The sequence below is a fragment of the Salvelinus alpinus genome, chromosome 17 (genome assembly GCF_045679555.1).
Source record: "Salvelinus alpinus chromosome 17, SLU_Salpinus.1, whole genome shotgun sequence".
NCBI lineage: Eukaryota > Metazoa > Chordata > Actinopteri > Salmoniformes > Salmonidae > Salvelinus > Salvelinus alpinus.
This window is the reverse complement of record NC_092102.1, coordinates 24,072,316-24,086,079: the sequence shown is the minus strand read 5'-3', so window position 1 is coordinate 24,086,079 and position 13,764 is coordinate 24,072,316. Positions and strand designations below refer to the sequence as shown.

The window sequence follows — 13,764 nt, the reverse complement described above, 5'->3', positions numbered from 1 at the left end:
TATCTGCTAACAGATAAACAGCACAGCCTTGGATAAAAAATCAATACGCTCCTATGCAAAGCCAACTACCTATTTGTATATCCACTGAAATAGATTGTGAAAGGGAATTGGTCTATTTCACAAGTCCAAGGTATCAAAAACAGGGTTTCTGCACATGACCCAGTGCACACAAATTGAGAAAATAAAGCAGTGGAGAGAAATGGAGGAGACAAGTCTGATTACCCTATAGCTTGTCAATTGTCAACCATTTTTTGGTTTCCCATCCAATCAGCACAGAGCTTGTTGATCACTGTGCAATGCTGTTTGTACTAAATGCTGAAACCTTACAGAGCACCGTCTCTCCCTCCCTCCCAACCCTACTCTGTAATCCTTGCAGCACTTTGAAATGTTAATTGCATTACTCTACAGCAGAGATGGGCAGCTGGGGGCCCCCCTTCTGTAGGCTGTGGATAAATGTCCCCCACCCCCCCAATAAAAAACAACAACATTTGTTGAGTTTTTAGGAACTCAGTCAGGGTCTCAACTTACTATTGAGAGAAAGAATAGTACAGTACACAAGGTGCAATTTGGAAATTTGGTTGTGCATCAGCAGTTTTTCTCTTGTCATGTCAGTCACTGACAGTCACTCAATTATCCCATGTCAGCTAAAACATTTTGGATTGGTAAATTAGTCTAGACAGCTATCTAAACTTAATCATGGTTGAATTACCGACTGCGGTAATGATGTGGCTGACACATGATGTGGCTGACACAATCATGACACAATCATGCATCCTGCTACAGCTGTGTCGTGTCTGTCTACCTTTCCACCTCTCTGCAACAATTCTTCTTCAGCTAAGCTGAAAGGGAGAATTAACTGTGTGTCTTTGTAAGGGACGTGACAAAACTTTGTCTAATCACCCTTTAGTTTATAACTCACCCATTGGCTGCTACTTGGTCAATTTACATATTTACCCTCAGACTAGATGCCAAGATGTTAGTCATGGTCTTATCAAATCAAGCATCCTTAATGTTCCGCCAATAGGGCATTTCTCAGGAGAGGATAGATCGTCGTTGTTTGTCAGTTCAATTTCAAACTGGGAATTAATCACACTGCAGGCGAATGGTGCAAGCTAACACTGTCCAACCGTGTGTGTCAGGATTTCGATTATGTCAGGATTCATAAATAAAGTTAAAAATCGTAGAAAATTCAATCACATAAAGAACCATGGGATAGTATTTCACCGACACAGTATTTTTTACATTGCATTCCCCAGGGTTACAAAAAAGCAAGATGCCTGACAAAAAACACATTCTACCTGCTTATACAAGTGAATAATTATTTGTATACAGGCCATTGGAAGGTAAAGTTTATAGACTCAGAATAGAGGGCAAATAAAAAGTTATTATGGTAAAAAGAATGGCCCATAGAGACTGTCATTGAGTTTGAAACGACAACAAATGTTTGTCTGACTAGGGTTTGGATTGAGGCTAGTGTTAGGGTTGAACATGGATGTGGACATGAAGCTAGGGTTGAGGCTAGTGTTAGGGTTAGGGTTAAGGTTGAGGGTTAGGGTTAGGGTTAAGGTTGAGGGTTAGGGTGGAACCGAGAGGTGGACATGAAGCTAGGGTTAGGGTTAAGGTTGAGGGTTAGGGTGGAACCGGGATGTGGACATGAAGCTAGGGTAAGGGTTAAGGTTGAGGGTTAGGGTGGAACCGGGATGTGGACATGAAGCTAGGGTTAGGGTTAAGGTTGAGGGTTAGGGTGGAACCGGGAGGTGGACATGAAGCTAGGGTAAGGGTTAAGGTTGAGGGTTAGGGTGGAACCGGGAGGTGGACATGAAGCTAGGGTAAGGGTTAAGGTTGAGGGTTAGGGTGGAACCGGGAGGTGGACATGAAGCTAGGGTTAGGGTTAATGTTGAGGGTTAGGGTGGAACCGGGAGGTGGACATAAAGCTAGGGTAAGGGTTAAGGTTGAGGGTTAGGGTGGAACCGGGATGTGGACATGAAGCTAGGGTTAGGGTTAAGGTTGAGGGTTAGGGTGGAACCGGGATGTGGAAATGAAGCTAGGATTAGGGTTAATGCAAGCCTGCTGTTGCTCTATGAAATTAGCCATTTAAATGATCACCACATAATCAAATTAATATTTAATCAATTGAAGCCTTTCATCTCGCAAAGTCTATATTTACTGCTGCTTCAAGGAGAAATGACATTATTGCTGAGCTATACACTATATATACAAAAGTATGTGGACACCCCTTGCAATTAGTGGATTTGGCTATTTCAGCCACACCCGTTGCTGACAGGTGTATAAAATCAAGTACACAGCCATGCAGTCTCCTTCTACAAACATTGGCAGTAGAATGGCCATACGGAAGAGCTCAGTGACTTTCAACGTGGCACCATCATAGGATGCCACCTTTCCAACAAGTGAGTTTGTAAAATTTCTGCCCTGCAAGAGCTGCCCCGGTCAACTGTAAGTGTTGTTGTGAAGTGGAAATGTCTAGGACCAAGAACAGCTCAGCAGCGAAGTGGTAGGCCACACAAGCTCACAGAATGGGACCGGCGAGTGCTGAAGCGCGTAAAAATTGTCTGTCCTCGGTTACAACACTCACTACCGAGTTCCAAACAGCGCTGGAAGCAACGTCAGCACAAGACCTGTTCATCGGGAGCTTCATGAAATGGGTTTCCATGGCCGAGCAGCCGCACACAAGCATATGATCACCATGAGCAATGCCAAGCGTCGGCTGGAGTGGTGTAAAGCTCATCACCATTGGACTCCGGAGCAGTGGAAATGCGTTATCTGGAGTGAGGAATCACGGTTCACCATCCAGCAATCCGATGGACGAATCTGGGGTTGGCACTTTATTGTAATGCAACATGATGAAAGTGGTTAGACCAGGGCAAATACCGTTTATGATTTTTTTTTATGGATATGTGACTTGGGGATGGTATTAAAGAACTAGTAGTAATAAAAAGAAAACATGGTTTATCTTTCAGGACCTGGAATGCCCCTGCCCATCCAAAATGTATCATCACTGAATATTTATAAAGTTTTTAGTAAAACAAATCCCACTCTCTCCTTTCTATTACCCCACACTCTCTCTCTCACACACACACACACACACTTTTTACTTTTTCGAACCGGCAAATGTCCCCGTCTTGTTTTAATATCCTTGTGAGGACTTCTGGTCCCCACAAGGATAGGAATACCAAACACACACACATGCACACACTTCAAAGTGTGCTTTTGCTAAAATAAACCCTAACAATGCAGATTATTTTAATCTAAGGGTCATGCTATAAAATGACATCCACCTCACTATATTTTATGTTGTTGTACATGCTAAGTAAACATATAGGGAGTATTTTGTTTCAACATTGATTGCCATGACTGTCGTGTCAAAATGCAGATTCTTGTTGTAAAGGACAGCTTGCTATTAATTGAGCTGATAGTGATTCTTGAAATGCTCTGTTTCAGGGCCCTGTGTTGCCCACTGCCCCCACCCCCACCTCTAATCCCATGTCTGCACGGACCAAACGACCAGCGCAGCAGCAGCATCACCAACTGCCACAGAACTGCATCTCCAATGCAAACGTGAATGAGCCTCTGTGCTTCATTTACCACCGTGAGCCGGCGAGCTCCAATTTAGCGTCGTTTATCCTTCGACACGCAGTGGGGCAATACGGCGGGCACCAGAAGACATTGTTGATTCGATTCGAATGAGAAGGACCGCCAATCTAACCTGCGTGATCTTTTAGACCAGTACCGTTTTCCTTCTCATCACTCATATTGCAGATAAAACGGAATTACAGAATATCAAATATTGTGCGACCGACACCCATCTAACATCGAACAGTCAACGATGAAATAAGGTAGGCTATTGAATGTTTGGCCGACTCTGTGAGGAATGTTGTGAGATATCCGAATTGTGTTACAATTTTGCAGTAGAGATACATGGATAGGCTGACAGACTGCGGGTGATCTCATGTTAAATTAAGTTGGCTACATTTCACATAACTTTACGTTCGGTGATCGAATAATGTATGTAACAATAATGTATGAACAATAAGTAGCCTATGGATATTTGCACGTCTCTAGACTATGTGCCTATGTGCAGTTAATTAGTATTGTAGCTAATACCATCCAATTTAACAGTGACGTTTTGATTATTGATATTGGACAAAGTATAATTAAGCAATAAGGCCCGAGGGGTTGTGGTATACGCCAATAAATCACAGATAAGGGCTGTTCTTATGCACAACACAACGCAGAATGCCTGGATACAGCGCTTAGCCGTGGTATATTGGCCATATACCACAACCCCCGAGGTGCTTTACTGCTATTATAAACTGGTTACTAACATAATTAGAACAGTAAAAAGTATTGTTTAGTCATACCCCTGGTATACGGCTTTGAGCCAATCGGCATTCAGGGCTCGAACCACCCGTTTTATAATGCGCATTAATAGAGGTGATTGAGACTTGGATGGTGATGGTATTCACCTTTGATTTCAATGTATGGAGCTTGTACTGTATAGTGTATATACCACACCATCTTGTCAAACTCAAGAGCATAATTTACTCAGGGAAATCAATAGAATGTCCAAATTTGTGTGGATATAGGGAATGTATCCTTATGTACCCAGAAGTTTTCCCTGATGTCAGTTTGTCTCTAAGCCTATAGCCTGTTCAATATGCTATAATTTCCCCTAATTACTGTCAGGTAATCCAAATCCTCAAAAGCAATGTAAATAGGTTCAGTAGTGCACAATAGCTCTCTCTTTTTATTACCCCCTCTCTATACTGTCCCATCTCTACTCCAATTGATCGAGTAGTTGAAAAAGTGGTTCTGTTTTTATAAGAGACTAATCCTTGCACTCCAGCTCAATTATCTGAGGTTTACTGTTATTGACATTTTGCAAATGTAATAACACAAAAGCTTTAGGGCAAATCCCAATTGTGGGTGAAGCATACCATAACATTCGAGAAACATACTGTATGAGATCTAACACGGCAACACACAGACCTATTGAGACAGTATAGAAGGACTGCAGGACAGCCTTCCCCTTGGTAGATGTCTTAATGTAATTTGGCTCACTCACCTCAGTCAGAGGAGGCCAGGGGAAGTCAGGGTAGATCGATGGGATGAGTTTGCGTTGGTCGAGGCCTGAGCCGCTGTTGTTGCCCGACAGGACTTCCCGCAATTAAAAGCCCATTTTGTCATTGGAGGAGTGAATAATAAGTCATCCGCAGATCGAGTCGGCAACAAATCCTCACAGAGCATATTGAGGGATGTCATAGTGTGGCAGCTTGGTGGTGCTCTACTCTGATGCCCACCACAGCTGCTGCTGCAGGCAGGCCTTCAGTGAGCTCTGGGCTGCTGTGCAGAGGTGTAGGCAGAAATTCCTTTGTGGCTGGGCATGAGTAAAAGTTACTGGGCCAACCATTTCCAGCAAAAATACAGCAAACATACCTAGACATATTAAAGTGAAAATGTGTGCAATCACATTGCATCATTTAACACATAATACAAGATAACTGTGACTAAGAAACACCACCATTTTTCCTTGGCAAACAAGCCATTACTAGGCCGGTTGTCAAGTAGCAACTACACAAGTTACAACCGCTTACAACAACACTGCTGACAAAACAGGAAGACTGTAAACAAACATAATGAAATATACATCATAGGCGGGGAAGCAGCTCAGCCTCAGCTAGAGGAACATTGTTTAGGAGGATCCGGGGAAAAATGTGCCTTTTATAAACACATTTTATGTAATTCTACAACACTTTACATTTCTGTAGATATTATCAGAATCTTTAATAATAGGCTATATGCATACTACAAAAATGAAACTGTAGGACTATTCTGCCGACACTGACAACCTGAGATCAATAAAAACGACCTTGTCTTGAATGCAACCATGCAATCTAGGCCTACGAAAAGGGGAAATAAATATTTTACAATATTATTATTTTAGTATTTTTCTCCCCAATTTCAAACTTGTCTCATCGCTGCAACTCCTCAACGGGCTCGGGAGGCAAAGGTCAGGTCATGCATCCTCCAAAACCTGACCCGCCCAACCACGCTTCGTAATGTGTCGGAGGAAACACTGTTCAACTGATGACCAAGGTCAGCCTGCAGGCATCTAGCCCACCACAAGGAGTCGCTAGAGCGCGATGAGCCAAGTAAATTCCCCCCGGCCAAACCCTCCCCTAACCCAGAACAACACTGGGCCAATTGTGCGCGGCCCTATGGGACTCCCGATCAAGGCCGGTTGTGATACAGCCTGGGATTGAACCCGGTTCTATAGTGACGCCGCTAGCACTGCAATGCAGTGCCTTAGACCACTGCGCCACTGGGGAGGCCCAAAATATTTCATTTTTTATATTTTGTTACATATTTTAAGCCAGCCTGATTGCGTGGGCCAGTGTTCAATCTGGCAAGGCCCTGCCGTGGCGTCACCTCTGCAGTTGTGAACTGTGATAGCCCTGCGACTGCTAAGCGGATGCCCACTCTATGACATTTCAGGAGGAATCGCTGCTTATGCATGTTTTAACCCTGTGAAATATTGCTGTCATCCTCGCAGATTTTGAATAAATTGTTGTGTTGAATTTGCTGTGAATAGGTCATAGCATGTCTGTCTGTATGTTAGACCTTTTTCTGTAAAAATTCTATCTAAATTACTGTGCTGAGCATTTCCATTCAAATGTTATACCTGCAGGTTCAGGCGAATGTAACATACAAGCTACCCCCACCATGCACATACAGTACAATACTGTACATTGAGGAGCCACTCTGGAGGTTTGAAGGCTTCTACTCCATCAGGCTGAAGTGACTAATAAAACACCCCTCTCTGCTGAAGGTTCTCTCTCTGCTTAGTCACTGGGTTGCCAATGTTCTACAGTATCTGCTGACAGCAGGGCATCAACAGCAATGATGCTACTGCTAGTGAGCTTTAACTAAGGAAACAGGAGCTAGCTTAAATCCAGAATGGCGGTTGTTTTGCAAGCAGTTGTCTTAGTCAAGATGAGTACAGCGAAACACAGTCATTCCATATCATGACTTTAGGGACCAACGTTTTATTAGTAATTGCTCGAAGTGACAATATTTTCTTCTGCGATATGAGATTCATGGGCTTTGGTTTGACTCTCTCCCTTTCCATGGTTATAGAGTGTTCATTGTAAAATGCATTTAATCAGGTTTCATGAGCCTCAATGGCGTGTAACCTCTGACTGGCCATTATGTAGAAATGGCAAGACATCTCAGCAAGGACACTATACAATAATGAATAATAATTGATGACATTTCTATAGTTCTTTTCATAGAATCTCAAAGCACTTCATGAGCAAAACAACTAAAGCAATAGGCCTATATCATGACAGGTCAACCAATAGAGGCTTAGTCTTTGGAAGCTGCATCCTCTGAAGATAGAGAGGGTCAGTTCATGGCTTGAGTGAAGGGAGCTGGACAGAGAATGGTAGATGATATTGATGGAGTCTGCTGATGATCTTGTAGTCTTATAGCCACTGGGCTTCTCCTCTTCCACTCTGTGTAGCAGCCACTTGGGTGATTCCTCAGCAGCACCAGAAAGCACACCACACAAAGTTCACCATAGTAGCCAGTCGTCCTCATTACGAGCCCTCTGCCCTCGGCATTGCTGTATTCCTCTATATCCCATTCCTCTCACGCTTCAGGCGACTCCTCAAATGATGTTCTCAAAAGATCTGGAATTGGCAGATGAAACAAAATAGATGGTACTGTGTCCAGATGCATTTTTTAAAACTAGCTAGCCAAGCCACAAAGTGTTAACCTGTCAGTCAGTCTGCAAGTTCGTGGCTCAAAAACAGCAGATATATGCAATAAAAACCAGATGTTATCAAAAACAAAAGAGCTGATTAAAAAACAATTGAAAACACCTAAAAATAACTAAATATGTAGAAATTTACAGGAGCTCTGTGCTTAGGCTACTACCAGGGCGCCATGGCAACTGGTTGATGTACCAGGATATCGTCAAATTCGAAGAGAAGAGAAAAAAACATTGCTGCGATGGGCTATCGCTATCAATTTTCCAAGATGAACAGCCAAGTAAAGTCAGTCAATGGTAAGGTGAAAAACACTTGTGCAAGCAAATTATGCATGAAAAGATGGCTTGGCTGATTTATGTTCCACTGTGCTGCTCATAGGAGGAGGAGGAAAACAGAATATGAATAATTGACATTCACCAATCTCAGTCTCACCAATGCAAAGACTAAGTCCCAGTTGCATAAAACATCTTAAGTTAATTTACCCCTCATCTTTTCCCTTAAAGCTTCCTTAATTTTGCCTCCCAAGTGGCACAGCGCTTGAGGCGTCACTACAGACCTCGGTTCGATCCCAGGCTGTGTCACAACTGGCTGTGACCGGGAGTCCCATAGGGCAGTGCACAATTGGCCCCGCGTCGTCCGTGTTAGGCCGTTTTTTTTAAACTTTGCTCATCACGCTCTAGCGACTCCTTTGTGACGAACCGGTCGCCTGCAGGCTGACTTTGGTCGTAAGTTGAACGGTGTTTCCTCCGACACATTGGTGCAGCTGGCTTCTGGGTTAAGCGGGCGGGTGTTAAGGAGCGCGGACTGGTGGGTCATGTTTCGGAGGACGCATGACTCGACCTTCCCCTTTCCCGAGCCCGTTGGGGAGTTGCAGAAAGTAGGAATAGAAACAAATTGAGAAGAAATTTACTTTTATTTGTTTTATTATTTTCTGAATCATTTTGTTTCTCCTGTCTTGAATGTAGAAGTTCTATTTTGCGATCTCCCAAAATAAATGCAATCTCTTTGACTAGAAGTTCAGTCAGTGAATCGGGTAATCTCCATGGTAACCATTTTTCTCACCCTAGCAGAGCTAGTTAGGCTTTTTTCGTGTTATCCAGAGCGTTGGTGACTGTAACTGTGCTGCTGGCAACAGTTTAATGATGCTTTTTTTTCTCAGATGAGAGTGCTCTGAAATCAGAGTAGATAGCCAGAGCGAATTTACAAATGTTATTGTCATCTCTCTCTGTGACATAATCAGTGACTGTTACTGCTAAGCTGCTGGGCAACCTAATGCGGACTATGCACATTCCAAACTCGAACGTTTCAAGTCCTCTTCATATCCAAGTCCTCTTCGTATCGTGGGAGCCGTTTCCAATGCGTTGTCAGGCATTGGCAACAGGGAGGAGATCTTGTTAAATGTGGATTAAATTGTTTAAAATTACTAAATTAAATTCACAGAAACTAAAAGCTACAGCAATGCGCTTGTTAGCCAAATTTATGAACATTTGACAATTATTGTTTCAACATAGTAGAACCACTACAAAGATGATGCTACTGTAGCTAGCTAGTCTCTTCCATAGACTAGACTGGTTATCTAGCTAGCATCAGAGCCTTCTGGCTAATATCATAGACTCGATCTAACATTGTATTTACAGAGAAATAGGTCTGTGTACTTGCCATATTAGTTGAAGCTAACATTAGTTTACAAAAGTAATGTTTGCTAAGGTGTATATTTGGTTGGCTTTGCTATCTAGCAAGCTGAGATCTCATTGCTCAAGTTGATCCAATGTTTTCAAAACAGCTTGCTAGCCCTGTCCAGTACATAACATATGTATCTACTATCTAATGTTATCCAAATAATTGTTATTTCTCTGCACCACTTTTGTAATTGATAGGCTCTACATTTACCTGCTTATTCCCTGATGTTGTCCATGTCTTTTGAAGATGCCCTCCGTTTGTACATCCATTAACAGATTACTCATTAATTCTCCCTTCATCCAATGTATTCCATATTGCCTACTTCCTCACCAGACAGTAGCAAAAAACGAATAGAAACAGTGCTAATTTCGGGCCTCCCGAGTGGGCAGTGATCTAAGGCACTGCCTCACAGTGCTCGAGGCGTCACCACAATCCCGGGTTCCATCCAGGGCTGTGCCGCAGCCGGCCCGACCGGGTGACCCATGAGGTGGCGCACAATTGGCCCAACGCCGTCCGGGTTAGGGGAGGTTTTTGGACGGCATGTCCTTGTCCCATCGTGCTCTAGCGACTCCTTGTGGCGGGCCGGGCACATGCATGCTGACTTCGGTCGCAAGTTGTACAGCATTTCCTCCGACACATTGGTGCAGCTGGCTTCCTGGTTAAACGAGCGGTGTGTCAAGAAGCAGTGTGGCTTGGCAGGGTTGTGTTTCGGAGGACACATGGCTCTTCACCTCTCCCGAGTCCGTACTGGAGTTGCAGCGATGGGACAAGACTCTAACTTCCAATTGAATAGTGCTAATTTCACTCAACAAATTTTTAAAAAGGGTATTAGACATTTACAGATCATAGTCTAGACTCAAACTAATCATGAATGACTTGTATGTTGTGTGATTACATGAACGAATGAGTGATTGATACAGTAGCCTATAGAAGTATTGAATATAGGCTAAGTTACGGTATTAAGACTAGACAGGATGTGCTCTTAGGCCTACAGCTCGATGGTGGTTATACAAGGCTGCTATACTAAGCCTACAAATGATAATGCCATTACTTATGATCATAATAATAATAGTAATAATAACAATAAGAAGGAGATCAAGCAAAAGGAGCGTTATTATTATAAATATAATTTTTTCCACAATTTGAAACAGTGTAAACACTAAATAAATTATACCAGAGAGGCTGTTATAACGAAAAAAAGTGTAAAGTCTTTATTATTATTATTATTACAGCAAAGCAAAGATTAAAAACAGATGAAATTGTGAAATTGTTTACTTGTTGCTAACGGAATCAGTAGGCTATTAAACAACCACTCCAACAGGCAACAGAAGCAGGATCTGTCTTATTTCTGTAGATATATTGATGATTTATAAAGCCAGGCACATTTAAGAGTTAGGCTATTGATTATAGACCTAATTAAGTTTGGGTTTCCTCTGTCCTCCTTTTCCTAGACAATAAGGCAAGGGCTGTTTTCTCATCTCCTCATTCTGAAGCTGCCTCCGTGGCATTGTTCTCAACACCAATATCCTGGTTAACTTTGCTATTATGCACATAGCAACATGGTCTAGGAAAAGGCGCCAATTCAACAGCGCACTGATGTATTTCAGAACCGTGGACAGCGAAAGCTATCCGACGAGGGAGAAAGCGCATTTGTTATAAAATAATAAATTGTTTATTAGTGTTGCACCATTGTTCTTATGTAATAAAACCATATACACTTTCAGTAGCACATGTCTTAGACTTATAGACTGTGACATCCCTACTGCCTCTACAATGGATCAGTCCAATCAGCGTGAATCCGACTGGGTATTGGGTACATCATGATATATATATATATTTTGCTACTGTTCGACTAAAGAAATCTCAGTCGACCAACAGCCTATCAACCTAACTATCGACCAGTTGACTAAATGGGGTCATCCCTACTGTACACTCTACTGCATGATTGTAGCGGGTTTACTAACACGTTAGTTCAAGTAGCTAGGTTGACTATGACGTTAGCTAATATGGTGACAATAATGTAGGCTGTGTGTAACGGTTAGCGATTATGGTAGGTTTGGCTTGGAAAAGTCCATAAGCGAAGGGAAAAGGTCAGAGGTGGAGAGATGTACATGCGAGAAGGAATTATACCACGGGCAAAGTGATCATGCTGTTTGTATGTGGGTGCTATTAAAGTGAACTGTGTGTGCGGGTGATCAGGGGTGTATACATTCTGCCAATTCTGTTGAAAAATGTTTCTTAAGCAGAATGAAACGGAAATAAACAACTGAATTGGTAACTGTTTAGACTAATGATTTCACCCTAGATCAGTTATATGCAGGCAAGTGTGTGCAAGGTGGTATTGAATGTGTCACTGTCTATGCTGTAATAGAAATAAGGCCATGCCCCCCACCCCAAAAAAGCGAACTCCCTAATTTTAAACGCCACCGATCGCCATTGTACTGGTGGTAGAGTTGATGGCAGAGCTGTATGTCCCATCCACCTGCTTCAGGATGTCTTTCTCTCTGTGGTGTTTGGCCAGAAGCCCATCAATAGCAGCTCTCATGGGCACTGTCCATCGTGGTCAGCACAGGGAGAAGTTGTCAGAAGCAGTGCTTGGCAGATCTGAAAGAGAGGCACAATGTTATTTTAATGAGAGTTTAGTCCACTTGACAATTCAAGATCAATCAAATTTCAATCAAATGTATTTATAAAGCCCTTTTTACATCAGCCGATGTCACAAAGTGCTAAGAGAATTCAATATTCATGCTGATGATCTGTACAACATGAGACAGACACAAATACAGTACAAATAGATTAAAACATAATATGGAATATAATACAGATACAGATAATGTGCATGTGGTGGTTTCAAATAATGTTACTTCTACTAGCTTGCTCTATCCCTGCTTTTCCTGAACATGTCTATCTGATATATAATGGGGGCACAACGGGAGTCTAGCGGTTAAGAGCTTGGACCAATAACCAAAAGGTCGCTGGTTTGAATCTCCGAGCTGACTAGGCGATAAATCTGATGTGCCTTTGAGCAAGGCACTCAACCCTATTTTCTCTGGATAAGAGCGTCTGCTAAATGACTAAAATGTCAATGTAACATGTTCTATAGCAGTGGTCCCCAACCTTTTTTGAGTCAAGATCACTTCTGCAGTCAAAAAACAAGCAGAGATCTATTGCTCAGATTTTTTTACATTACTTAAAATATTTAACATTAACCTAACAAAAACTATTCTGTAGGAATGAGGTTTGGGTAGTAAGCCAATACATTATCACTGTAACGGAATTCTTCGTCCTCCTCTGACGAGGAGTAACAAATGTCGGACCAAGATGCAGCGTGGTGAGTATCCATTTTAATAGGAATACTTGAAACAAACAAAATAACGAATAAACGAACGAAGATGAAACAGTCCCGTAAAGTGACAACACAAACACAGGAACACAGTAACAGGAACAATCACCCACAACCCACAATACAAAACAGGATACCTAAATATGGCTCCCAATCAGAGACAACAACTGACACCTGCCTCTGATTGAGAACCATATCAGGCCAAACACATAGAAATAGACAAACTAGACATACAACATAGAATGCCCACTCAGATCACACCCTGACCAAACAAAACATAGAAACATACAAAGCAAACTATGGTCAGGGCGTGACAATCACAGCATATTGGCTATATGCCTGGCCTGCCAATATTGTTCTTCTCAGACCATATTATACTGAACAAAAATATAAACGCAACATACAACAATTTCATCGATTTTACTAAGTTACACTTCATATGAGGAAAACAGTCAATTGAAATACATTTATTTGGCCCTAATCTATGGATTTCACAAAACTAGGAATACAGATGTTGGTCACAGATACCTTAGAAAAATAGGCCTCACAATGGGCTGTCACGCTCGTTGAAAGGAATGGACCAAGGCGCAGCGTGGTAAGCGTACATTTTAGTTTATTTATAATGTCGCTCACAGAACAAGAAACAACAAACAAACGTAAAGCTACGTAGTGCTCGCAGGTCACTACACATAGACAACTACCCACAATCACAGGTAGGAAAAAGGGCTGCCTAAGTATGATTCCCAATCAGAGACGACGATAGACAGCTGCCTCTGATTGGGAACAACACTCGGCCAGAAACAAAGAAATAAAGAACATAGAATGCAAAACATAGAAATAAAGAAACTAGAATGCCCACCCTAGTCACACCCTGGCCAAACCAGAATAGAGAATAAAAGCCTCTCTATGGCCAGAGCGTGACATGGGCCTTAGGATCTGTTTACAGGAGTT

General features: G+C 42.3%; 1 protein-coding gene across 1 annotated transcript in view; it reads left to right on the top strand.

The window, feature by feature from the left end:
* The first annotated feature begins 3,551 nt into the window (after positions 1-3,551).
* The window catches only part of LOC139542563 (disks large-associated protein 4-like), a 171,239-nt gene continuing 161,026 nt past the window's right edge, over positions 3,552-13,764 (top strand). The window contains exon 1 of the mRNA XM_071348147.1: positions 3,552-3,854. The gene's annotated coding sequence lies outside the window, so the exon portion shown is untranslated. The remainder of the gene's footprint in view (positions 3,855-13,764) is intronic.